We start from the raw sequence: 24223 nt of genomic DNA on the forward strand, positions 1-24223 counted from the left end.
GACACGCTACTCCCCTACAAATGTTTGAACTTACTCAACTGACATGCAGGTAATGCTTGTGCTATGTATCATGAGAGTGTAAATCGCAGCTATTCTTGAAGATTTTTCTTCTTTCAATATGATTACATTTATGAAGATTAGTACTTTCTAGATACATAGGCCTAAACAACGAAGGGGCAGTGTACGGAGACTTTTAAATGTTGGTCTATATGAGTCTCTGTATTTAGCGTGTGTTATTATTCAGACAGTATTTTTTGTAGCCAAGGTGTTTTTCTGCTACATATGGAATTTCCCCAAAAGATAATTTCATACATCAGTAATGAATGGATACTGCCTTGGTATCTCGTGACCACTGATGCACGACTTGTATTTTGTGAGAGGATTCTTAAAGTGTATGTAAGAGTATTCAACCTTTTATTTACATTATTCATTTGTCTCCCATTTCAGGTTATCCTGGATATGTGTACCTAAAATTTTTTGTCACATTCACGGATGAGACAGTTTTTCCATCAACGTTAAAAATTGGTGTTGCCGAGGGGAGTTTCTGCAAAGTGTGGAAATTGACTGACACAGTTTTTTTCGGAATTTATTGTTAGCTTATTTGTTCTGAATCATTGTATTAAATCTTGTATTACAAATGGCTCTAAGCACTATGGGACTTAACATTTGAGGTCATCAGTCCCCTAGACTTAGAACAACTTAAACCTAACTAACCTAAGAACATCACACACATCCATGCCCGGGGCAGGATTCGAACCTGCGACCGTAGCAGTAGCGCGGTTCCAGACTGAAACGCCTAGAACCGCTCGGCCACAACGGCCAGCTCTTGTATTACATCTGCAGCTGTTTTTGTAGGCTGTCTTCATCACATGACTTAATTAGGATATTTGTGTCGTCTGCATAAACTACTGTTGCTCCTTTAGTTAATTTTTCTGGGAGATCGTTAACATAAAGAATGAAAAGAATGGGCCCAAGGATGGACCATTGAGGGACTCCATATCTGATTTTTTTGTGAACTGCTATGAAAAATTAAAAATTTTGTGCATTTTTATATCTTTGTGTTTTATTTGAGGGATTTACTAATTGAAATGAATACACTCGCTGGGCACAACTGTTTCCCTATGGAATCAAACCGTATAAGATTATCACATGTGTATTTTGACGCGTTACGTATCTCTTGTACACAACTTTTTCAAAATATTTCTAAAAATGTTCTATACGATAAGGCGCACCCATGCAAGCTTTATGCATATTTCGAATCCCTGTAATATTCTGAAATACGATACTGGGCCAGTGGGAACAAGTTCGGGTAGTTCTTCAGCACAGAGTAGTGTGGTCAGTGCCTCGCTATTGCCACTAGCTGTCAGCAAGCTATGCCCAGGGTCCCTGTACGTATGGCTAGAGCAGTGATAACGCCGGGGGAAAGGGGGCAGAGATATCGCTCCGACAGCAAGATGAGGGGTTCCCCGATGGAAACAGACGCTGTCGTTCTTTCTTCACATTTCTGTAATAAACGTAACTTTTAATGAGTGGCTGGTCAGCTGTGTTGTATAATATTCTTCGCTGGACGTAAAACACTTAGCATTAAAATTGTTGCGATTATCACTCATCCATTTTGGGGATCGTATCGCAGGGTAGCGGACACATGATGTCACCAGCTTGTTATCGGCTGTACTCTATTAATCTGCTGTGCGTGGCAGATCATTGCATTTGCTGGTAACATGGTAAGGAGATTCGTATGTTTCAGAGCGTGCAAATGCGTTGTATACGAGTGTGAAACAGTTGAAAGGTGCTTTTTTTTATATAAAAATTGTGTCAAATGTCAGCAGTGAACGGTTTGGTGAAGAAACCGGCGTAAGTGTGAGAGCGTCAAGAGATGCATACGCGGTAACAGCTGAACGATTTTTAGTGCACTTTTATGTGGTCGCCATAGTCGAAGTCATATGGAATAGCAGTAGCCAGTCAGACTTCTACTGCAGTGATATTGCAAAAATCTCACTTTAGATATGATGTCTACAAGTGAACGACAGTACTACGTAGAAATATTACTCCGAATGTTTCAGTCGCTGTTAGTATGCCCCTTGCAGCTGGCAGTGGAAAACTTTATTTTTTCACTACATGCAATAATCTGCGTTTACAGACAACAGTTATGTTGCCGATGATATTTTTCGACGTCCAGCACAGCGTTCATCGCACCAACGGTGGACGCCGGTGGCGCTGGGAGGGTTGGGATAACGAGCTGGAATGCCTTGTTTTTGAGGTATTTGAACTGAGTGTGGCGGTGTTAACCGTCAGCGTTTCACGGCGGCTACCACCAACAATTCGACAACAGTTAAGGTATGTACAGTAATTAATAAAGCTAACAATAGGAATGCCTCTCTGTTCGTGTGCTTGCAGAAAAAGAAGTTCAGTACGGTGCCCTATCTTTAAGGCAGCGACGAACGTTAACTGAAAGCTCGAGAATCATTGATGTGCAAGTATTTAGTGAATTCAAGCGTTAGTTTGTGCCTCGTATAATTCGAGACGAAATGACAACGGTTTTCTCTTCGTTGCAGTATTTACCGTTCTAAAAAAAAGTAAAAAATGGCCACTTGCAAGTAAGACTCGTGCACTGGGGGTTGCTTTCAGACTTAATTATGTTTGTAGACAGTTCATCCATTCCAGAAATAGAGAATCTCTGCCGTTTATGCCTGTTATCGTTATTGATAATAGCAAGATACCGGTCCCGGGGTTCCAAGATTCTCGAGAATGTTTTAATTTTAGTAATACAAAATTATAATAATAATTAACAGTTCTCCATTCAGAATGACAGTGTCACAATGGTAGAAGTCAAACATCAAGCAAGAAATGACTTTATTGATCATATGACGCGTCTCGAAATGTATCCATCATCAGGTATCCAGGAGCCACCAAGAGTTTGGAGATTTTTCAATTTCTATGATATAAATGTGACGAAGTCCCAGCCGACGATTTTTATAATAATCAGTAGGTCTCCATTCAGGCTAATGTCAAACACCAGGCAGAAAGTTTCTTTCACATACAACTTGAAACGGCATGTCTACGTGCAGTAATGTCTCCTGGATATATGATGATGGATAAATTCCGGGACCCGTCATATGAGCAATAAAGTCATTTCTTGCTTGATGTTTGACTTTTGACCATTGCGACCGAGATTGCCTGAATGCAGAAATTCTGATTGTTTTAATTTTGACGTCCTATAAAAATGACAAAAAAAATATTTTTTCGTGAGATATAATTACAATGTTCGGATTCTTTGCTTTACTTAACCTGTGAAATCTTACTTCTTGCCAAATTTCACTGCTGTAAATCAACGGGAAGTACCCCATAGGTTTTGATGAATAAGTTTGCGAATATCAAAATATGTTGCATAAATGGCCGTATCTTTTGATTGCACTGACTTAGATGCTTCAATGTGACAAAAATGTCCACTTGATACATTTCCTCGTTCCCGAGGAATTTTTTTTTAACTGTCGGACAGATAGACAACCAGAAACTTCCCGTACTCGAGTAAAGGCAGACCTTGTTAACTGTCCAACAGATGCAACAACAGAATAATTTCAAAACTTTATTTAATTTGCTACTACAACTATTCAGCCCCTGATGTAACTGATTGGAAGTGCTGATTAACAGCGAGACACGTTTGATGAATTGCCAAAACAAGTTAAGTATTACACATTTGAATCTTAGACCTGAGCAACACACAGACCGCATACGATCCTCTTTCTGCTGTGTTCAGCTTTGAAATCAGCACTGAAGTCTACTGGCAGTTGGAATAATGACCCTTCATCCGCGCTATGTGAAGTAAAACTGACAATCAGTTTTTTTTTTCATGGCTCAAATAATGCACTGAACTGTAACATCTGAGCGACCTATTATATCAGCATTGCAAATGAAAGCATTGCAAATGTAACACTACAATTTACGTAATTTATGCGGGGACTTACAACACTGACAGGGCAGTTTTCATTTTATACTTGGATTAAAATGTCTCTGTGGCTGACGTTTCAGCGAGTTAGGTGGTAGTGGCCATGATAGGGACCAGGTGCGGGAAATTTGCAGACCTTTCGCGAGAGCCGCTTTCCCGCTGTCTTGTGTCTTTTGTTCATAGCACATTGTAACGAACCTTGCCTTCTCGTAACTTTCGCATGTTAACCGAAATGTTCGATTCAATATAAATTATGGCCAGACTTGGGTTAATTTTCTTATTCAAATCATATACTCCTCATCCGAAAATATCTCTGAGTATATTTGATTGCCAAAAAAAACTATTCCTCTGATAATATACTTTTATTACTCTTATCCATTTCATAATATCGATCTTGTGCCATGAAAAGTAATAATCGCAATTGTCAACTTAAATGAGCTAAAAAAAATTTTACAATAAACATAATATTGTTATGCTTCAGTTTCCTTGCGAGCGACTGTCCTCCACTATAATTTTTCTAATTTTACTATCGATAATAACAGGCAGCTACTGTTTTTCGTACTGTTAATATTTGCAACCTTTCTTCTTAACCATGAGGGTTATAAATCTTCACGTAAATAATTATTTTTAGAAAACAATATTCAAATTAAATCTGAAAACCATTTTTAGTTAGTACAGTCATATTAATACTAATTTGGACTACATCCTGTTCTAGAAGTGTTGCTGGACTCGTAATAAACAATGTATTTTTGGCGCCAAGCCCTACAGAGTTCTGCCGGTGTTAAGATGTCGTCAGAGTGATTTTAGTAGCTATTGAGTTTGTTACATGATGTTCTCCGTTCGACTGTCTTCTTTGTGTAGCTCAAGAAAGCTACGCAATATAAATGTGAAAAGTGTTTTTGTAAAATGTGTGTCAAGAACATATAAAAAATTAAGAAAATAGAAGCAACATAATGTCCCAGCGACTTGTCATTTCAACAACCCTGGACAATATCTTCCAATTGGTTGTATAGGAACAAAGATGCCGACCTAGAAAATGAACCGACTTTGCAAGATAAGTACTACTTATTTGCAAATATAATGTTTCTGCCCTTACTAAATTATTTAAAGTTGTTCGTACTATAAAATAGTAAGTGTAGCGTAGTGATTTTTGCTTCATTATATGTGGACAATATGTAAGGGAGGGCATTATAACATGCAGGGTGGCTCTTGTTCTTCAGAATTGAATTTTTCTTTATGCTACATCATATTCTGGTTCCACTGCACAAAAAAAAGAGTTGCGTATACTTTTGGAGCAGTAGGAAAAGGGGAACGAAATCCCTTGGCCCCTAAGTAAAAAAAGAAAAATCTCATAAAAGCTTCATTTATTTTGTCAACTTAATAATACACTGTACAACCCTTCTATGTACAAGGCTTAGAGGCAGCTATGATGACAGAATCAGAGCTTTTAACAAATTCCTTACTCATAGACAATTACCTTTTCGTGTCCATGAAATTTATGACCATACAGCGTCACCCATATACCGATTCCGTTTTTCGTTGTTTGTAAATAAGTTGTTGCAATCCCTAATAAACTGGACGCATCTCTCCCCAACAACATGTACATCTAATTCTACGTAATTACTCTGCAACTTACATTTAATGTTTCGCAGATGGAGCATAGAGGCATTTTGAGACTATTCTCCAACGTTCTGTTCTCGTATAGCACATGAGCAAAATGAACACTTAAATCTTTCCGTGGGAGTTCTGATTTAACCCATGTAGGCGGCAGTCAACAAAATATTTTGACATTCATTATATACAGAAAGATATCTTTGCAACGAACAACGTATTTGTGTTAACAATAGTCACTCAAACTCGCTTACTATATAAGTGGCACTCTCTCCCCTATTTCGCGATAATACAACAAGAGCTGCCCTATTTTGTACTTTTCCGATGCCCTACGCGAATCCTATCTACTAGGGGTCCTATACCGCGCAGCAGTACTCCAGTTTGTTAACCAGGTGTAGCGTGGAGACGAAACCATTTTCATACAATTGCTAAGGGTCTGTCTTGAGACAATACTCACCCCATCTGGAAAGAAAAAGCATTCTCTTATTATAAATAAGCTGTTCAGTCTCATTACTGATCATTTATAGGATTTTCTTGATTCCCGCACGAAGGCCTTTAATATTCTCGTATGATGGATTCAATGGATATTTTCATTTTTGTCTCGGAAGACATATCAGGGTCAAAGAACATCAAGCTGACAGATTCAGGAGGCGGGTACCATAAACTATAATCTAATCAATTTCGTAAAGTCACACGAGATAAATCACGATCGAAAACCTAGTAATTACAAAGTTTTGAAAGAATGTTGAAATCCATCGGCATCACACCATCTGTTCTCTCGTGGTGTTGTAGACAGGAAGTGAATTCGCCAATCCTCTACCTCTAACATTGCAAAATCCAGAGCAACATGGCGACCCAATGGAGACACGGAAAGGGGTCACGAAAAATAAGGGAAAAAAGAGAAAAAAAGAAAATCCCCTTAAAAAATTATCCACAGTTGAAATTACACAAAATTGTGCGAACAGACACCAGTAGCTTTATACAGTCTTGCCGAAAGTTATCTCGTGTATATATTATTTAATGCCTTGAATTCAAAAACTTGTTTGCAAACCTTTGGTTTTTATTTTATTTTATTTTTAACAGTCTTACCTGAGGAACGAAACAGTATTTCATTTCATGTAATTTTACGGAAGAGTTCACAGTTATAATGAAAAACTCTCGGCTGAAAACAACAAAATAAAAAAAAGTATATCGTTTACTGCGTACGACGCCTACATCCGGTATCAAGCCATCAGCTGATCGAGATGTCTGTTCCCAAAAAATTATAGAGGGTGATGCAATAAAAAAAGTGGCCCGGAGAGCCGAGTCCCAGGGTAAAAAGAAACACAGCAGAGGAAAGGAACTGCAGTACCGACTATAGCAGCTGTTGAAAGTGAACACCACCATTTAGCTCTTGGCACTTTTGGGCGCCCTGGTCAGCAAGCTGCTGAAGGCGGATCGAAACTGGCCCGCTGGAATTGCTGCAGTCTCATCCGAAATGTTCTGCTACAATTCTTGCAGACTATGAGGGTTGTTGCGATACGCCTTAGACTTGAGGGCAGCCCGCAGAAAGTAACTGCACACTGTCAGATCAGGTGACCCGGGTGGCCAGCTGGGGGCGGGACCAGACTGGCCTCTGCTGACAACTCTGTCAGGAGTGAAGACTGTGTAAATGTGCTCCGAAGCTCGACCGGCTGTATGGGCAGTTACTCCATCCCGTTGGCCGTGTGGTCTAGATGCCTTGCCACGGTTCTCGCGGCTACCTCGAGGCATCCTTCAGGCACGAGTGTGTGTGTGTGTGTGTGTGTGTGTGTGTGTGTGTGTGTGTGTGTGTGTGTGTGTGTGTGTGTTGTCCTTAGCGTAAGTTAGTTTGATTAAGTAGTGTGTAAGTCTAGGGACCGATGACCTCAACGGTTTGATCCCATAGGACCTTACCACAAATTTCCAAATTTTCCATCCTGTTGGCAGTAACTGTAGGTTTTTTTCCCCTCCGTTAATGCTGCCACAAATTGTTTCAAAATGTCGGGCCAATTTTATTTGCTCCACTGTATATCATAGACTGTCTATCACATTTATGACCAGAGCATTTACTAATCGTTGGTTGGAAATGGAAATGCGGTGTGGCTAGGGCCTCCCGTCGGGTAGCCCGTTCGCCTGGTGCAAGTCTTCCGAGTTGACGCCACTTCGGCGACTTGCGTGTCGCTGAGGATGAAATGATGATGATAAGGACAACACAACACCCAGTCCCTGAGCGGAGAAAATCTCCGACCCAGCCGGGAATCGAACCCGGGACGTTAGTCATCACATTCCGTCGCGCTGAGCACTCAGCTACCAGGGGCGGACAATCGTTGGTTGATAAGATGTGAAACAGAAGAGGTCGTTTCCGCGATAGATTGTAATGTTAACAAACTGGCCTCCTATTTGTTCTCGCTAATGGCTCCATTCAAGCAGGAAGGCTGAAGTTATGTCGATGTTATCGCTGTCTGTTATCAGAGTTACATTCTGTCGTGACTATCGTTTTACAACGTCGCAACGGTAACAGGAGGAGCAAAATGCTCGTGCTTCGTTTGCTGCACAGTAATGTATTATACCACACATCACAGTGTCATAACCTCACTGCCCGGTTAAAAACGGAGTTTGCTTACTGAAAATTAAAAAGAAGAAAGATTTGCATTTTTTAACACAGCAATGCTGATTTTAGTACGTGAAACACTGACTAGGTTTATGATCGACAAAATAAATTAAAAAAAGATGGCAAAATGTTTTGTGAAATATTCTTCCAAAGTAAGAAATAAAATAGATTCGAGAATCATTTGACGCGCTTTTGAATGATGCTCGAAATAATGTACAGAAAATGAGACAGCACGGTCAACATAATCCATCAAACAAATATCCTCTAGTACTCTTTTCGTTTTAAGTTAAACACTGGACTTTAAATTCTCTATTGAGACCTCATTTTCTGTGCATCATTTCGAGCATCATTCAAAGGCGCATTAAATGTTCCTTTAATCTGCTTATCATCTTACTTTTGGAAAAATCATTTCACAAACATCCGACCGTTTTTCATCAAAAAATGTTGTAGACAGTTAAATATTATACTGAGGTAGCTGACATGCACCAGATAGCTAGGTCTTGAAGAAGTGATATTTTGACACTTCATTTACATGGCTAGCAGCAGCTGTTGATCAAATATTTCAATTTTCCCTCGAATCACCAAGTATTTTTAATTACCATGATTACCTTCAACCAATTAATTTATTTTCAGTTATATTTATTTTTTTTACAAAACTAGACCTCACGCTGGTCGCCGGCCAGTGTGGCCAAGCGGTTCTAGGCGCTACAGTCTGGAATCGCACGACCGCCACGGTCGCAGGTTCAAATCCTGCCTCGGGCATGGCTGTGTGTGATGTCCTTAGGTTAGTTAGGTTTAAGTAGTTCTAAGTTCTATGGGACTGATGACCTCAGAAGTTAAGTCCCATAGTGCTCAGAGCTATTTTTTGAACTCACGCTGGTCAGTTTGATACTCGATTTGATCATTTCGCGCTCTTCGTGTGACTACGAAAATTTAGACGAATATCAAATTTGTAGGGAGTTCTATTTCCGCTGTGGTCAAAAATTTGGCTAAAACGAACCGACAGCTAGTATCCACGGTTATGCTCGTCCCGTCGACGAGCTGTGGATAAAACAAACAAGTGATATTACAGTCTAAGAAAAAGAAAGAAAGAAAGGTGCTCCACGAAGGATTTGTGCAAGCTGGTCACAAACTGATTTTCATTCTGGTTTCGACGGACAACGCAAAACTGTGAACTTCTGCGGCCGATGGGTGAAATTTAAATTTACGTACTTTTTTTCCCATTACCGCCATTGTACATAGAGATTTGTATGTAAATACTCATTCCGGATCGCCCCTCCTCTGCTCACGCAAATTTTTCTTGTCTGCTTCGATCCTCTTGATGCAGGATTCCTGGCGCAGGCGAAATGACAGGTGCGGTTACTTTAGGGTGCCCATTCGCCCCGTTTTTCCCGGGACAGTCCCGTTTTTTACCAAAATGTCCCGCTGTCCCGAAAGTTTTTTTGGGGACGCTCAAATGTCCCGTTTTTTATGATTCCGTTTGGCTAAAGTATTTGACGGTACTGGTTATTTGACTTGCTATTAACTGCGCAATTATTTACGCTAGGAAGCGTGTGGTGGCTTTCAGCATACCCCAAATATGTAACTAACTTCCAAAAATCGCGAGTAATTTTAAACGCACTGTAGGTTACGAATAGCAACGAAGATTCTTCTCCTCTAAATCGATCCACTGAATCCGTCCTTTCGGTCCAGAGATACTCTACACCATTGATACTGTACTTGCTCTCTGGCTTTCGTCACCACACTGTTAATGTTTTACACTGTGCAATCACCGTTTCATTACGCCAAAACGAAAGCGTAATTTTAACAGTAATATAAAAAGCAAGTTTCCTTTTATCACTGGCAGTGGAGAAACTGTAGAATGTACGTTGTGCAGATCAAAATTTGCTGTTGGTCATGGTGGAAGGTCTGACATTGTGAATCATATTAAGACGAAGAAACATCGCATGAGTGATCAAACGAAAAGAGCAAATGAATGCGTGAGTGGCTACTATGTAAACTTAAAATCAGTAACAGAAATGGATAGGCAGTTGGCAGCACAAGAAGCTACGTTTGCATACCACAGTGCAATGCATAACCATAGCTTTAAGTCAATGGACTGTACTACAGCAGTTGTTAAAAAACCTTTTAGTGCCAAATTCACATGTGGACACACAAAATGTAATGCAATCATTTCAAATGTTATTGCACCGTATGCAGCTCAGCAGGTTTTAGATGAACTGAAAAGTGGTCGATTGATTTCTGTAATGATTGATACATCGAATCATCTGGATTTGAAGTTGGTTCCTCTCCTTATCAGGTATTTTCACCCTGAAAATGGCATAACGGTGAAAGTGCTCGAATTGTTTAATTTAGCTGGAGAAATTTCAGATTTACTTTAGAATTGTGCGGGAGGTTTTAAAGAAATATGATATTGAGGGAAAGGTGATTGCAGTTTCTGCATACAACACTAACACCAATTTTGGTGGTAAGCACAGGAAAGAAAAAATTTGTTCTATAAACTGCAACAGAACACAGTGAATAATATAGTAGGTGTTGGCTGTCCAGCACATGTGGTGCACAATTCCTTACAAACTGGCTCAGATTGCCTACCCATCGACTGCCAATTAATTGTAAACAAAATCTACCAGCATTTCCACATATATACACTAAGGATTGAATCTCTGAAGTCATTCTGTAAGCTTACTGAAACTGAATACAAAACTGTACTTGGGCACAGCAAGACAAGGTGGCTATCTCTGATACCAGCATTGGAAAGAATTGTAGAGATATTTCCTGCTTTGATATCATATTTCCTTTCCCTTGATAAGTGTCCTGTTATTCTTTGATAACCCTGTGTCTATTGTTCTTGTACATTTTCGTGTTAGCCAGCTAAAACCTTTCTCCACACTAATTACATGTATTGAGAAACAAGAAATCACAATAGTGGAAGTTTATCAAGAAATAAACAAATTATTAGGCAAATTACAAAGTAGAAAACCTGAATGATTTCTCACATCCTTTGTACATGAGACTCTAAAAGAGGTGGAAGAAGAGGGTGAAATTACTGTAGAACAATTTCATATTTATGCTGACATCTTTTATGAATCTTGCATTGAGTATATTAAAGAATGGTGTTTACCATTTCTTACGCCTTTTAAAGCATTTGACTTGGTTAATACTGAAAAGGAGCAGCTACAGTGGAAGGATATTCAGAATTGTTGTTTTTGTTAAAAGTATTGTACCAAATTTTCCTGTTGATGAAGACAAACTGTTCGATGAATTTTCATGTGCGCAGAACTTCATAAAAAATGAAGGAGACAAAGAAAGCGTTAGTGCAACCTGGTGTAAAATATTTGCTTATTTCAAAAGCAAAAACATTAACATGAAAAACATGATTCATTTGGTGGAATTTTGCCTGACAATTCTACATCTACATCTACATCTACATTTATACTCCGCAAGCCACCCAACGGTGTGTGGCGGAGGGCACTTTACGTGCCACTGTCATTATTTCCCTTTCCTGTTCCAGTCGCGTATGGTTCGCGGGAAGAACGACTGTCTGAAAGCCTCCGTGCGCGCTCGAATCTCTCTAATTTTACATTCGTGATCTCCTCGGGAGGTATAAGTAGGGGGAAGCAATATATTTGATACCTCATCCAGAACGCACCCTCTCGAAACCTGGCGAGCAAGCTACACCGCGATGCAGAGCGCCTCTATGGAAGAGTCTGCCACTTGAGTTTGCTAAACATCTCCGTAACGCTATCACGTTTACCAAATAACCCTGTGACGAAACGCGCCGCTCTTCTTTGGATCTTCTCTATCTCCTCCGTCAACCCGATCTGGTACGGATCCCACACTGATGAGCAATACTCAAGTATAGGTCGAACGAGTGTTTTGTAAGCCATCTCCTTTGTTGATGGACTACATTTTCTAAGGACTCTCCCAATGAATCTCAACCTGGTACCCGCCTTACCAACAATTAATTTTATATGATCATTCCAAATCGTTCAGTACGCATACTCCCAGATATTTTACAGAAGTAACTGCTACCAGTGTTTGTTCCGCTATCATATAATCATACAATAAAGGATCCTTCTTTCTATGTATTCGCAATGCATTACATTTGTCTATATTAAGGGTCAGTTGCCACTCCCTGCACCAAGTGCCTATCCGCTGCAGATCTTCCTGCATTTCGCTGCAATTTTCTAATGCTGCAACTTCTCTGTATACTACAGCATCATCCGCGAAAAGCCGCATGGAACTTCCGACACTATCTACTAGGTCATTTATATATATTGTGAAAAGCAGTGGCCCCATAACACTCCGCTGTGGCACGCCAGAGGTTACTTTAACGTCTGTAGACGTCTCTCCGTTGATAACAACATGCTATGTTCTGTTTGCTAAAAACTCTTCAATCCAGCCACACAGCTGGTCTGATACTCCGTAGGCTCTTACTTTGTTTATCAGGCGACAGTGCGGAACTGTATCGAACCCCTTCCGTAAGTCAAGGAAAATAGCATCTACCTGGGAGCCTGTATCTAATATTTTCTGGGTCTCATGAACAAATAAAGCGAGTTGGGTCTCACACGATCGCTGTTTCCGGAATCCATGTTGATTCCTACAGAGTAGATTCTGGGTTTCCAAAAACGACATGATACGCGAGCAAAAAACATGTTCTAAAATTCTACAACAGATCGACGTCAGAGATATAGGCTATAGTTTTGCGTATCTGCTCTACGACCCTTCTTGAAGACTGGGACTACCTGTGCTCATTTCCAATCATTTGGAACCTTCCGTTCCTCTAGAGACTTGCGGTACACGGCTGTTAGAAGGGGGGCAAGTTCTTTCGCGTACTCTGTGGAGAATCGAATTGGTATCCCGTCAGGTCTAGTGGACTTTCCTCTGTTGAGTGATTCCAGTTGCTTTTCCTGGGTCAAATACTGCAGTGGAACGTGTGTTGTCGTTAGTGAACTCTTTGTGGTCAGATGAAAAAAACAGAATGAAAGCTGAAACATTGAGGGCCTTGCTCACTGTCAAAACTCACTTTAATGGCGTATCGTGTACTGACTTTTATGATACAATTTCAAACGAAAATGCACTTCTTGATAAAGTACATAAAAGTGAAAAGTACGGTGATAGTGTGGCAGAATAATTGTAAAAAGTGATTTGGGATCATCTGAGTGCACGTTGTAAAGATAAACTTGTGTGTGTATTAAATTTAGGCAATACAATATTTATGTCCCGTTTTTTTTCTTCATTGTCCCAGGTTTTTCTCTAATTTATTTTAAATGTCCCCTTTTTCAATGAAAATGAAATGGACACACTAGGTTACTTATATAAATAGCCATATATCAAGGGCTTATTTCAATAGTGGTACAAGTCCATTTTTGTTTATTTTGAGATACAGAGTCCTAAAGTTAAATGAGCGCTGAAAAATGTGCAGTTGAGATACCAGAAATATTCAAGCATACGGCTTCTTGCTAGAGGTGAACCTTTCTTTCTGTTTGTTTGAATTATTAATTTCAGAAGCATTATAGGCGGAAAGTGCAGGTAATGCACTTGTACCACTATTAAACAAGCCCTTCATATGAACTGTGTTTCCATAATAACTTTTATAGCACTTCTTTAATATACTGTTAGTATACACATTTTTGAACAATACTGAAATGGTGGAACCCGTCGTACGACCGCCCGTTACCATTTATAGAGACAAACAGCTGAAGATACAGAAATTAATCAATTGAAGAGCGTATCTGTACTTGTTTTGTTTGTATCCCTACATTATCGCTTGTACAAAATAACTTATTTTATATAATAACATGAATCATTATTACTTGTCTGTTAAGAGATAATAAAAAAAATTCGAATATGTAACGTGAGTTGTTAAGAAGAAAGATGTGTATGTATGCTCTTAATCTTGACATTTTTCTGGATTTTTCCAAGATTAGGTAGGTGAAAATATATTTTTCCACAACTTTTTAGCGCAACTCAACAGTAAAGAATACAATGAAGGTTTTTTGCTGACGATTGATGGAGGCTCTATAAAGAGCCAGTGGAAAAACTCCCATAACTTCATTATGTACCATAAAAAATACTAGTTGCATCCAGCGAAATAAATTGATGACCGTTATTTGAATAGTGTGCACTGTGCAGACTGTAGCGTATACTGTGCAAGTAAACATAGTGTACTCCATATTCCGATCTGCCTTTGTAGCCGAGATCTTCAACGCATGCCTATGCGGTGGCGCTCATCGTGGTAGTAACCTGTTCGAATCCTGGTGGTAGAAGCGTTTGTTACGCAGTCAAAGACAAAAAAACAAAGACTACCTTAGTACAATTATAAACTAATTGCGTAATAACTACAGCTCATCAACAGCTACATCACTACTCTGCAGTTCACACTTACGCGCTTGGCAGAGAGGGTTAGGAGGATCACCTTCAGACTATTTCTCTTTATAGTCTCTCTCCCGATGTTTAGCCTTTAGGTCAGTACTAAATCGGGAAAGAGCCATAAGTAGGAAACGGAAAATTATTCTTCCCTTTTGAGACAATATCTCTGACTTTAATTTACTTTCTTTCATTAATCCCGGGCATTGAGTATTTTGATGAGTGAAAATTGCTATCGTGGATTTTTCTTTCATTAATTCAGTACAAGCCAAACGCTGTTGCGAGTGTGGGCATTTATAAACCTAAATTGCTTTTCTGTTATTTAAAAAGATAATGAAAATCGGAATTACTGCATTTCTTTCACAGATAGTGAGCGCCCATTTCTATATTTAGAGAAATTTGAAATTGCCCACGTAATGGTGGCGTATTGTTTCGCTCTGAATGCACGACAGCAGTGATGCTAGTATTAGCGGCAGCTGTTATGCTGAAAATCTGGAAAGACTTACATATTTGACACGGAGGAGGATGCTAGTATTACGTAAGTGAATACAAGGCGAACAGTTAGCACATATATTCGGAGCAGTTACAGTCCCTGACTCAGCAGTTCACATACAATGCGACTTGCTTTTATTACAGACAGAACAAAAGTAATCCTTGTACGTTCTTACTGGAAAGAAGACAATAGATGATACATTAAAAATACTTCTAGAGGTTAACATATTTGTTCATTTCATTGTTACATAATTAATGTCCTTTTGGTTACTGAAATCACTTTTTACACTTTTTTTCTGTTTTATATGAAAAATAAATAGTGAGTCGTCATCCTTTATTTTATTTTTCCTTTTTTGTTGGTTTCACATTTAATGCCTTTTAATACGGGGACGCTATATCTATCATTCCACTGTCGAACAGCGTGTAAAAAAAAACGAACACACAAATCTTTCCGCACGAGCTCTGACTTCAATTATTTTATTATAATGATTATCTCTTTCTATGTGAGTTGGCATCTATAAAATATTTTCACATTTAGAGCAGAAAGTTGGTGAAGGGGTCAGATCTTTTCATAATATTTCCAACGAAAAACGCCTTTGTGTTAATGACTGCCGCCCCAAGTCGCTTATTATATCCGAGACAGTCTCTCCCATATTTTGTCGTAATATAAAACAGGCTGCCCTTCTTTGGACTTTTTCGACGTTCCCCATCAACCCTATCTGTTAAGGATCCTGCAGCGCACAGTAACACTATGGCAGAGATGGACAAGTGTAGTGTAGGCAGTCCCTATAGTAGACGTGTTGCATCTTCTAAGCGTTCTGCCAATAATATGCAGTCTTTGGTTTGCTTTCACAACAACATTATCTATATGACTGTCCCAATGTAAACTGTTGGTAACTGCAATCCGTAGGTATTTTACTTGAATCACAGCCTTTAGATTTATCGCGTAACCGAAATTTAACGGATTCCTTTTAGTACTCGTCTAGATGACCTAAAACGTTTCCTCATTTAGAGTCATTTGGCACTTTTCGCGTCATTCAGTTATCCTGTCTAAGTCACTAAGCAATTTGTTTTGTGCTCCGAGTGGTTTTGAAAGACGGTAAATGATATCACCGTCCGCAAACGATCTAAGACGGCTGTTCCGATTGTCTCTTAAATCGTTTATGTGGATCAAGAACAACGGAGGGCCTATAACACTTCCCTGGTTACCACCACATATTACTTCTGCTTTACTCGATCATTTTACGTCAGTTATTAGGTACTGTGACTGTTCTAACAGGAAATCAAGAATCCAGTCATACAACTGAAATGGTACTCCATAGGCACACAGTTTAATTAGAAGTCGTTGTGAGGAACGATGTCATAAGCCTTCTGGAAACCTAAAAATATGCAATCAGTTTGTCCTCCCTGTCGAAACACCAGTTACTGCGAGAGAATAAAGAGCTAGTTGCGTTTCACAAGAACGATGTTTTCTGAATCCGTGCTATGTGTCAATAAATCGTTTTCTTCGAGGTGATTCATAATGTTCTTGCACAATATACGATCCAAAATCGTACTGCAAATCGACGTTAGTAATATGGGTCTGTAATTCAGAGGATTACTCTTATTTCCTTTCCTGGGTACCGGTATGACTTTGTAACTTTCCAGACCTTGGGTACGGCTCTTCCTACGAGCGAGCGGTCGTAAATGGCTACTAAGTATGGAGCTATTATATACCCTGAAAGAAATATGACTGGTATACAATCAGAATCGGTGGCCTTGCCTTTGTTAAGTGATTTAAGGTGCTTCCCTACACCTAGGATATCTACTTCTAAGTTACTCATTTTGGCAGCAATTCTTTATTCGAATTCTGGAATATTTACTTCGTCTTCTTCGGTGAACGAATTTCGGAAAACTGTGTTTTGTAACTCCGGTTTAGTGTCACTGTCATTGGTAACGTTACCATTGGTATCACCCAGAGAAGGTATTTATTGTGCCTTGCCGCTGGCCGTAATTTGCATATGAATAGAATCTCTTCGGATTTTCTGCCAGATATTGAGGCAGAGTTATGTTGTGGAAACTATTAAAAGCACCTCTCATTGAAGTCAATGCTAAGTTTCGAGTTTCAGTAAAACATTTCCAATCTCAGAAATTCTGCTTTCTTGTGGCTTTAACATGCTTTCCTCATTGCCTCTGCAATAGCGTTCTGGCCTGTTTTGTGTACCATGGCCAATTAGTACCATATTTCATTAACTTATTTGATATTCATCTCTCAATTGTTGTCGACACTATTTCTTTGAATTTAAGCCACATCTGTTCACCACTTACATAGTTTGGAAGGAGTGGAGACTCTCTGTTAGGAAGGCACCAGACGATATTTTTTAATAGAAAATATTTTGCGTTTACTTTTAGTAGATCTGGATGTTACGGTGTTCAGTACCACTTCCACGGCCTTGTGGTCACTAAATCCCTGTATCCGTCAAGATGCTCCCCATTCGCTCAGAATTATTTGTTGCGAAGTGCACGTATGCTTTCGCATCCATTCACACTTCGAGTAGGCTTCTGAACTAATTGCTCAAAATAATTTCGGAGGAAGCATTTAGTATGATTTCCGACGATGTTTTGTACTTATCACCTCTGGACCTTTGTTTTCGCCAACGCGTCGATGGTAGAATGAAGTCATCATAAACTGTAATTCTATGGGTGGGGTCGTATTTGAATTAACTCTCAAGTTTTCTTTGAACAGTTCAGCAAATGATTCATCTGAGTCGATAGGTCGGTGAAAGGAACTAGTTATTAATTTCGTCCGGTTGTCAAGTATAAGCTCTACCCATACTAACTCACACGAATTATCTATTTCAGTTTCACTACAAGATAAACTACTTCTAACAGCAACAAACTATCAATCACCAATGGTATTTAACCTATCCTTTCTGAACACCGTTTGGCCTTCTATAAAAATTTCGGTTGAGCTTATTTCCGGCTTCAACCAGCTTTCGGTACCTACAACGATTTTTTTTTTTTCATTTATTGAATTTCAATTCCCCCCGAAGGGGGCGGGCTGGCAGCAGCTTAGTATGCCGCTCTTCAGCCGACAGATTTTGTGACAAAGATCAGGAGAACAAATAATAAAAAACAGGCGATAAAATCGGAGACTTAGAGAGTAACAAGGCGAAAAGAAATCGTGGAACTTAAAACAACAACACAGGGATGATGCCGCTAGTAAAAATACATACGAAGCAGACAGGGAAAACAATAGACAATTAAAAAAACACGGCGACAGTCTGGATTCTGTTCGCAAAGGACGTAAAATTCACACCTAGCGACAGCATGGTTTCTGTTCGCAACACGAGAAAGACAAACAACACTGAATAGTCACTGGAACACTGCACTAAAAAGTTGGCAAATGTGACACCACAGTCGAGAGCAGGTGGGGGGAAACTGGACAGAAGATGGGAAAACAAAAAAAGGGGGGAAAGGAGAGTAAAAGCGAAGGGGGGAGCCGGGAAAGGAGCTGAAGGAGGATGAGGACCCATAAGAGGGGTGGGGGGCAGACGTGACAGGGAATGGGGTAGGCAGAGGAGGGGAATACAAAAGGACTGGGGGGGAGAAGGGAGGTAGGGAGAGGTTTAGTGGGGAGAAAACAGGACGGAAGGGGGGGGGGAAGAGGGAGCCCAGGGAAAGGACAGAGGAAAGGAGGGGGATTGAGGATCAGAGTTGATAGGAAGGATAAATGGAGGGAGAGAGGGCATCATCTGGGAGGGGGAGTAGACGGAAGCCACCTTGGGAAAGGAGATGGAGGGTGTAGAGATGGAGGGTAGGGGGGACACAACGGTGAAGACGTGGCAGGGGGCGGTGATGGGAGAGGAGAGGAGCAACCAGGGGGTGAGGGGGTTCAAGACGGCGGGAGGTGTAGAGGATGCGGATATGTTCGAGGAATAGGAGCAGATGGGGGAAAGGAATGAGATCATAGAGGATCCGCGTGGGGGACGGGAGGCGGATACAGAAGGCGAGGCGGAGTGCATGATGCTCAAGGATCTGGAGGGACTGATAGAATTTGGGGGGGCAGATATCCAGGCAGGACTGGCATAACAGAGGATGGGACGGATGAAGGATTTGTAGGTGTGGAGGACGGTAGAGGGGTGCAACCCCCATGTCCGGCCAGAGAGGAGTTTGAGGAGTCGGAGGCGGTTGTGGGCTTTGGATTGGATGGAGCGGAGATGAGGTATCCAGGTGAGGTGACGGTCAATGGTGAGGCCAAGGTAGGTGAGGGTGGGGGTGAGGCGGACAGGATGTGCGCAGACAGTAAGGGAGAAATCCAGGAGCCGGAAGGAGCGAGTGGTACGACCTACGATGATTGCCTGGGTCTTGGAAGGATTGAGTTTCAGGAGCCATTGGTTACACCATGCAGCAAAAAGGTCAAGGTGATTCTGGAGAAGGCGTTGGGACCGTTGGAGGGTAGGAGCGAGGGCGAGGAATGCGGTGTCATCAGCATATTGCAAGAGGTGTACTGGAGGGGGGGGTTGGGGCATATCTGCCGTGTACAGGAGGTAGAGGAGAGGGGAGAGGACAGAGCCCTGGGGCACACCGGCAGAGAGGTAGAAGGTGTGGGAATGGGCATGATGGATGGTAACATAGGAGGGGCGGTAGGAGAGGAAGGAGGCCACCAGACGGATGTAGTTGATAGGAAGGGCGTAGGTTTGGAGTTTAAACAGGAGACCGGGATGCCAGACACGGTCGTAGGCGTTTTCGAGGTCAAGTGAGACAAAAATGGCGGAGCGACGAGAGTTAAGCTGGAGGGAGAGGAGATGAGTGAGGTGGAGGAGTTGGTCATCAGCAGAGAAGGGAGGTCGAAAGCCACATTGGGTGTTTGGGAGGAGGTGGTTTCGGTGGAGGTGGAGATGGATGCGCCAGGAAAGGATGGATTCCAAGAGCTTGCTGAACACCGATGTGAGACAGATAGGACGATAGGAAGAGGCATCAGATGGAGGCTTATTGGGTTTGGAGAACATCAGGATACGGGAGGTTTTCCACAGGTCGGGATAGAAGCCAGTGGCAAGGATGACATTGTAGAGGGTGGCAAGGAGGGAAAGGAAGGAGGGAGGGCAGTGTTTGAGGTGGCGGTAGGTAACGCAGTCGTGGCCGGGAGCAGTGTTCCGTTTAGTGCGGAGTGTGAGGCTGATGTCCTGTGTAGTGATGGGAGTGTTAAGTGCAGAAGGTGGGATGTGGCCCAAGTACTGGAAGCTAGGAGCAAGGGGAGGAACAGAGGTATTCATACGGTCCATGACATCAGGGAAGAGGGAATAATCAAAGTGGGGATCATCTGGGATGGAAAAAACATCAGAGAGGTGGGAGGCAAAGTGGTTGGCCTTACTGAGGTTGTCAGGAAAGGGACGGTCATTAAGGAGGAGAGGGTACTGGGGGGTGGGGCGGTTCCCAGTAAGGTGGTGGAAAGCAGACCAATACTTGGAAGAGTTGATGGGGAGCGTGGTGTTGAGTGGTGTACATGTCTGGCGCCAGGCTCGGCGTTTCTTCGCAACTAGCAGGTTGCGGATGTGTCGCTGTAATTGCCGGTGGCGGGTAAGTGTATCCCAGTCACGAGTGTGGAGAAAAGAGCGGTAGAGGCGGCGGGACTCTCGAAGGAGAAGGACGGCCTGTGGAGGCAGGGCGGGGCGGTGAGGGTGGATGGCTTTGGTGGGGATATGGGTGGCGACGGCGTCAGACAATGTCTGGTGCAGGAAGGCAGCAGCGCAAGCGATGTCATCAGGAGACTGGAGGGGAAGGTCGTGGCCGTCAACCTGGGTGTGAATGGAATCCCGGTAGGCATCCCAGTTGGCACGGGAGTAATCATGGACAAGTTTAGGAGGGACGTCAGGGCGAGGAGCGTGGCGGGGACGGCGACCGTTAGAGATAGTGAGGAGGACAGGAGCATGGTCACTGCCAATGAGGTCAAGGACATCCGCGGTGATGCGCCCAAGAAGGTTTGGAGAGGCAAGGACCACATCAGGAGTGGTGTTGGATTCGGGCCGGGTGTGCTGAGGCAGGGGAACCAGGTCTCCCTGGAGAGTGGTGAGAAACTGGTGCCACCGCCGGAGGTCGGCAGGATCACGGCTGTGGATATTGAGGTCGGCCTACAACGATTTGAGCTTCGGTGCTTTCTACTAGTGTTAAGGTAATGTATGAAAGACAACAAGATGAAGTAGAAGAATAAAACTAACAGAAATTATATACCAGGTGATCAAAAAGTCAGTATAAATTTGAAAACTGAATAAACCACGGAATAATGTAGATCGAGAGGTACAAATTGACATACATGCTTGAAATGACATGGGGTTTTATTAGAACCAAAAAAAAACAATGTTCACAAAATGTCCGACAGATGGCGCTGGACAGTAAAACGTCAGTGACTGCGAATGACAATCGTGTATAAAAGGAGCTGTAATGAGAGAGAGAGAGAGAGAGAGAGAGAGAGATGCGCCAGCAGTCGCAGCATGTTGACGTTACCTGAAAAGGTGCTTTTAGTGAAGCTGTATTATCAGAATGGGGAATGTGCTAGTTCAGCGTTACGATCCTTTCGCCATAGGAAGGGGATTCGAGCGGGTAAAGGTCCGTTGACAAATGCAGCTGTGGCGGGAATGATTTCGAAGTTAGAAGCCACGGGTTGTTTAGACGATAGACCCCGTAGTGGCCGACCGAGCACAAGGCGTAATCCATCTGAGATAGTTCAGGAAGAAATGGAGACTGTAGCGGGTTCGTCTATGCAAGGGGAAGTCAGCGCTCTTGCAGTCGCACGTCGCACCGGCATTCCATACACTACTGTTTGGTTGGCACTTAGGCGTACCCTCCGATGCTATCCGTACAAAAATCCATCGGCATCATCAACTGTTACCTGGCGATTTAGTGGAGCGGAGGGCATTTGCGGTGTGGGCGTTTCAAAAGATGGCGGAAGAGGACGATTGGTTGAGTAACGTGTTGTAGACCGACGAAACTCATTTCGCGCTCCGAGGGTCTGTCAACGCCCACAACTACAGAATTTGGGCTACCGAAAATCCTAGAACTGACGTGGAAACTCCATTGCACGAAGAGAAAGTCACGGTATGGGTTGGATTTGCCACATCTACCGTTATCGGCCCTTTTTTCTTCGAGGAAATGCGTGATTCTGGTTTTGTAAATGCTACCGTGACGGGTGAGTGGTACGCCGATATGTTACAGATTCGCATCATCCCCAGCCTGGCTGATAAACACCTGCTGGAACGTACGATGTTTATGCAGGATGGCGCTCCACTCCATATTGCTAGACGCGTGAAAGATCTCTTGCGCGCGTCGTTTGGTGATGATCGTGTGCTCAGACGCCACTTTCGTCATGCTTGGCCTCCCAGGTCCCCAGACTTCAGTTCGTGCGATTATTGGCTTTGGGGTTACCTGAAGTCGCGAGTGTATCGTGATCGACCGACGTACCTAGGGATGCTGAAAGACAACTCCTGACATGCTTTACAGTGCTGTTCACAACATTATTCCTCGACTACAGCTATTGTTGAGGAATGATGGTGGACATATTGAGCATTTCCTATAAAGAACATCATCTTTGCTTTGTCTTACTTTGTTATGCTAATTATTGCTATTCTGATCAGATGAAGCGCCATCTGTCGGACATTTTTTGAACTTTTGTATTTTTTTTGGTTCTAATAAAACTCCATGTCATTCCAAGCATGTGCGTCAATTTGTACCTCTATATCTACATTATTCCGTGATTTATACAGTTTTCAAATTTATATTGACTTTTTGATCACCCGGTATATTCAAAACAAGTCTTCAGAGAGTAAAGAATATTGTACTAGTATGGTAGAACATCTCAGCACGTGTTCTGTCATTGTAGCCCTTCAAGTCAGTGTTTTCTTTTCCTTGGCGATTCTGTGTAGAACCTGATAATTTCTGATCATATCACTCAAATTTATTTTCAGCATCCTCCTGTAACATCACCCCTCAAATGCTTCGAGTCTCTTCTTTTCCAATTTTCCCACAGACAGTGATTGACTTCCACACAATATTGAGCAGCAGTTGTATACTCTCAGAAATATCTCCAGCCGGCCGGTGTAGCCGAGCGGTTCTGGGCGCTTCAGTCTGGAACTGCGCGACCGCTACGGTCGCAGGTCCGAATCCTGCCTCGGGCATGGATGTGTGTGATGTTCTTATGTTAGTTAGGTTTAAGTAGTTCTAAGTCTAGGGGACTGATGACCTCAGACGTTAAGTCCCATAGCGCTCAGAGCCATTTTGAACCAAATATCTCCATCCAATTAAAGCCTATGTTTGATACTTGTAGCCTTCTTTTATCAAGGAATGGCCTGTTGTAGTCTGTCTCTCGTTTCACTTGCCATGCATTATTTTAATTTGAGGAATCTTAATTCATTTTATGTATTTCTTCTCTGCCAACATGAGTAACTCAGAAGTAGACGCCTCCGGTTTATCGAAGTCACTTATGTCACTAAATAAAGGCAAGTTTTTCGTTCCAGATTATATATGATTTTATGTGCCTTTAGGAGTATGCTGCTAGCCCCCATTTTTAGCAATCATATACAACCGATCGCTTGACGAAAGATTCGTACCTAAAGACTGAAAAGTTGCACAGATAACACCTATACGTATGAATGGCAGTATTAGTAATCCGCTGTGTTATAGATCCATATTCTTAACATAGATCTGCAGAATGATTTTGGAACTTACGCTGTGTTCGATCAATTTGAAATACCTCAAAGAAAACGATCTATTGACACACAACCAGCACGCATTAAGAAAATATTTTTCTTGTGAAACACAACAAGCTCCTCATTCGCACGAAGTCTCAAACTGATTCCATATTCCCAGATTTCCAGAAGTCATTTGACACCGTTTCTCACAAGCAGCTTCTAATCAAATTGCGTACTTACGAGAACCGTGCCCGTTGTGCGACTGAATTCGTGATTTGTCAGAAAGGATAGAGTTCTTAGTTATTGACGGAAAGTCATTGAATGAAACAGAAGTGATATCTGAAACTTCGTGACAGATTAAAACTGTGTGCCGGACCGAGACTCGAACTCGGGACCTTTGCCTTTCGCGGGCAAGTGCTGTACCATCTGAGCTACCCAAGCACGACTCAGGACCCCTCATCACAGCTTCAATTCTGCCAGTACCTCGTCTCCTACCTTCCAAACTTCTCAGAAGCTCATGGCTTATCCATA

At 41.9% G+C, this 24223-nt stretch overlaps 1 long non-coding RNA gene across 1 annotated transcript in view; it reads left to right on the forward strand.

Annotated features, from left to right (window-relative positions):
- Positions 1-1542: 1542 nt before the first annotated feature.
- LOC126475383 (uncharacterized) overlaps positions 1543-24223 on the forward strand; it is a 111620-nt gene continuing 88939 nt past the window's right edge. The window contains exon 1 of the long non-coding RNA XR_007586713.1: positions 1543-2337. This is a non-coding gene — a long non-coding RNA (uncharacterized LOC126475383). The remainder of the gene's footprint in view (positions 2338-24223) is intronic.

Source organism: Schistocerca serialis, chromosome 4 (genome assembly GCF_023864345.2).
Source record: "Schistocerca serialis cubense isolate TAMUIC-IGC-003099 chromosome 4, iqSchSeri2.2, whole genome shotgun sequence".
Classification (NCBI taxonomy): domain Eukaryota; kingdom Metazoa; phylum Arthropoda; class Insecta; order Orthoptera; family Acrididae; genus Schistocerca; species Schistocerca serialis.